The 4,092-nt window shown below is 41.7% G+C and overlaps 1 non-coding gene across 1 annotated transcript; it reads right to left on the minus strand.

Annotated features, from left to right (window-relative positions):
- Positions 1-2,482: 2,482 nt before the first annotated feature.
- LOC120250865 lies at positions 2,483-2,589 on the minus strand. Its single transcript, XR_005533197.1, has one exon. It is a non-coding gene; the product is annotated as a small nucleolar RNA R71 (small nucleolar RNA).
- Positions 2,590-4,092: the final 1,503 nt, after the last annotated feature.

Consider the following 4,092-nt stretch of genomic DNA (forward strand, 5'->3'; position numbering starts at 1 on the left):
GAAGTATTTTTTTCTTACGATTAGCATTACTTTTATTAGATTTTAGCACTAATACATTTGTATTTGAAAACTTTCGTGCTTGAAGAGTTGTGGAGCCAAATAATGAAAGAAAGAAGCCAAAGTAGATTTCGATTGTACTTTCTTGATGAAGTCTTGGATTGAACAAATGTGAAGACACAAGTTGTGATCGAAGATACATAAATGTGTGCCAACCTACATGCGCTCAAGCAATTACATGGTGTGGAGGGACACAAAGGCAATCACATTTGCGTATTCCTACTTGTGCAATGTTAGCAAGATCTTCACCAATATGGCATTTTATTGAAGAAGCAATGCGATCTACAGCATAGATGTGTGCCAGTTTATGTTGCCTCGATGAAAAGTGTGGATTTTGGAGTATTTTGGGGAGTACTGTTGCAAATCATTGTAGCAATTTACTGTAGAAGTTACTGTTTACAACCCGCAAAAAATCAGATTTCCAGAAATCCACACGGGCGTGTGAAAATTACCCATGCCTGTGTGGATGCCAGATTGCAGCAATTTATAAAGCCGCAACTTGTACCGATTTGGGGATCCATCTTTCATCCTTCTCCCATCTTTTCTCCAATTTTTGGGAGGCCTGCATCTAGGGTTTAGAGGGGTTTTGGCAAGGGTTTGGGAGTTGTTCTATGGCCTTGACACCGCATTTCTCTTTGAATATAGTTGTTGGGGGAGCTTTCGTCGACACCGATCTGGCGAGGTGTGCCCTAGGCTTGACAAGGGGACCTTTATAAGGGACGAGGTTATTCCACAAGACCATCGATACAAATACCAAGGGGGTTTCCTTATAGATTACATATTTTTACTTTTGATTTCATTATTGATTCTATTTTGTTCTATGGAGAGCTAAACACCCCTAGTGGGTACTTGGACTTGTAAACTTTAGGACGTTGTTGTTTTATTGACCTATTATTATGTTTTCCTTAATTGATGTCTTTAATTGAGTTCCAATATTGAATGCTTGTTGAATGATTTCTCCCTTAGAGTGACACTAGGGTTGAGAGTCCATCTTGGTAGCCTTTGTGAATGAGTGACACACCATGAGGGTTAGGCAATGATAGATTGGAGATGGTTGAGAGGGTAAGTAAGAGGTAGCGGAGCATCACTTTTCCTCTCCTGTGTGATTTATCCTACCTCTATGTCCCTAGAGTTCTTTACGGTCACAATAGAGTGAAATGCTAAGAGAGAAACTCCGCTTGAGCTTAGTTGCGCGAGCAATAGAGTGAAGCGTTAAAGTAATCCTTAGTATCTGGGGCTTAATTGTGACTAGGGATCTTTTACCTGGACCAAAGGGTTAGATCTATATATAGGAATAGGGTCTATCACTTGGAATCCCTAGAGCTTCTTGTAACTTTACACAGTGTGAGGTGTTGAGACTGAGCGATTCTCAGCCGAGGCGTAGTGTAGAGTTAGTCAAGGTTAACCTTAGGTTTGGGACCGTGTATTTTAGGATCTCCACTACTTGTTAAGCATCAGTTAGGAGACATAATAGTTGGTCTTGCACTTGAAGCAATAGTCCTAGGGGAGCAATGTCCGAGTGCCCCACTTTCTATCGATTGTCGTTCCCGTCATTTTATCGTGCCTCTCTTTCTTATTTTCTTTAGTCTTGTTCACATTGATTTTATCCACACTATTATTGTTTCATCTTCACTTAGTTAAGTAGTAATAAATGTGTTTCTATTCACTATTCCCTATAGATATAATAACCCACTCACCTAGGATTTATTACTTCGACAAACCCATACACTTGTAGGTCATACGCAAGGGGCGTTGTCAAGTTTTCGGTACCGTTGCCATGGAATAGGCATTTCGTAAACACTTTGCATTTTGCTATTTAGCTATTCATCATTCATTCTATTTCACACTTTCTTACTCTATCATAGTTCTGATTTGTTTTTCTTTCTATGGTTGTAGCCCAGGTTATGATCTGAGGGAACACTTCGACATTGGTTGAAGAAGATCCTGAACTTGAAAACCACTTCGTATAAGGGGTAAAGAACCTATGCAAGAACCATCAGATCTAGCTGAGGTAGAAATTGAAGGATCAGATAATATAGCAGAACAGAATGAGCAACAGAGGACACTCTCAGATTATGCCAGACCCTCAGTCTTGGGCACACAGTCTAGTATTGTGTGTGCACCGATTATGGCTCAGAATTTTGAGCTAAAGCCGGCATTCTTCCACATGTTACAGCAGTCCGCACAGTTTTATAGTTTGGCCGTTGAGGATCCAAACAGTCCCATAGAGAATTTCTTGGAAGTGTGCGACATGCTTAAGAGCAATGGTGTTACGGATGATGCCATCAAGTTGAGAGCCTTCCCATTTTCCTTGAAGGGGAGAGTGAAGCAATGGCTACATTCATTACCTATAGCATCGATCACCACATTGGAGGAGATGGTAGAAGCTTTTCTTGCCCGATATTTCCTTCTCGGAAAGTCTGCAAAGCTTAGGAATGAAATATCCTCCTTCATGCAAATAGAATTAGAGTCTCTATTTAAGACATAGGAAAGGTTCAAGGAGCTCCTACGGAAGTGTCCTCAACATGGGTTCCCCGAGAGGATGATTATTCAGACTTTTTACAATGGGTTAAACCCTAGCACAAGGCAGTTACATGATGCAGCAGCAAGAGGTACTTTGGGTAGCAAGACCCCCGGAGAAGCACAACAATTGATTGAAGAAATGGATTTGAATAGCTACCAATGGAATGCAAGAGAGAAGAATAAAGTGGGCAGTCTCCAAGAGATTGATGCGGTTACATCGTTGGTGGCCCAAATGGAGTCATTGAGCAAAACGTTAGACACTCTAACTTCTCCTGGATTGGCTGCCGTGACGAATTGTAACAAATGTGGAGGAGGCCATGCTCCATTCGATTGCCAGATAGCTATCGGTGGTACATCCTCCATGGAACAAGTTGATTTTTTAGGTAATGCGATGAGGGGCCAAGGAAATCCATATAGCAATACCTACAATCCTAGTTGGATGAGCCATCTGAACTTTTCTTGGAATAATCAAGGGCAACAAAAGGCCACAGCACCACTTGGTTTCCAACAACAACAACAATCCCCGAACATGGAGAACCGAGTTTCAGGCTTGGAGACCTGAATGACCAACTTAGAGAAAGCTTTGACACGATTCATCCAATCATCGGATACAAGGTTCCAATTGGTCAAAGCTACACTTCGCAACCACACCGCGTGATTACACAATCTAGAAAATCAAGTGGGTCAAATTATGAAGTCGTTGTTGGAGAGGCCACAAGGAAGCTTGCCTAGTAACATTGAAAATAATCGGAGAGAACATATGAAGGCGGTCACTTTGAGAAGTGGTAGTGAGGTTAAAGGTAGGCTTCCAAGTGAGAAGACCAATGTTGAAGCACCCGAGGTCATGGAGGTTGAGGAGAGAGTAAACAAAGAGAAGGAGATGGCCCCCCCACCTTACAAGCCAAGAATCCCTTATCTTTCAAGGTTGAAGAATGACCAAAATGATAAGCAATACAAGATGTTCTTGGGTCGATTCAAGCAATTGCACATCAACATTCCTTTTGTGGAGGCGTTGTCCCAAATGCCTTGGTATGCAAAGTTTTTGAAGGATATTTTGACCAACAAGAGGAAGTTGGAGGAAAGTGCATCGGTGATCTTAGATGCCTCTTGTTCAGCGGTGTTGCAAAATAATATGCTGAACAAGAAGAAAGACCCTGAAAGCTTTGTTATTCAGTGGAACATTGGTAACATGGTTGAAGAAACGACATTGGCAGATTTAGTGGCTAGTATCAACGTCATGCCATATTTTTTTCTTTCAGAAGCTAGGCTTGGGAAAGCCTAGGCCCACTTGAATGACTTTAAAATTGCAAACCGAAAGGTGAGACATTCAAGGGGCATCACTGAAGACGTGCCTGTCAAGGTCGACAAGTACATATATTCTGTAGAATTTGTAGTGTTGGATGTTGATAAGGATATAGATGTTACTTTAATACTTGGGAGGTCATTCTTGCGCACTTCCAAGGCACTTATCGACATGGACGGTAGGGAGTTGACATTGAGGGTTGAAGACGA

The sequence above is a fragment of the Dioscorea cayenensis genome, chromosome 19 (assembly GCF_009730915.1).
Source record: "Dioscorea cayenensis subsp. rotundata cultivar TDr96_F1 chromosome 19, TDr96_F1_v2_PseudoChromosome.rev07_lg8_w22 25.fasta, whole genome shotgun sequence".
Classification (NCBI taxonomy): domain Eukaryota; kingdom Viridiplantae; phylum Streptophyta; class Magnoliopsida; order Dioscoreales; family Dioscoreaceae; genus Dioscorea; species Dioscorea cayenensis.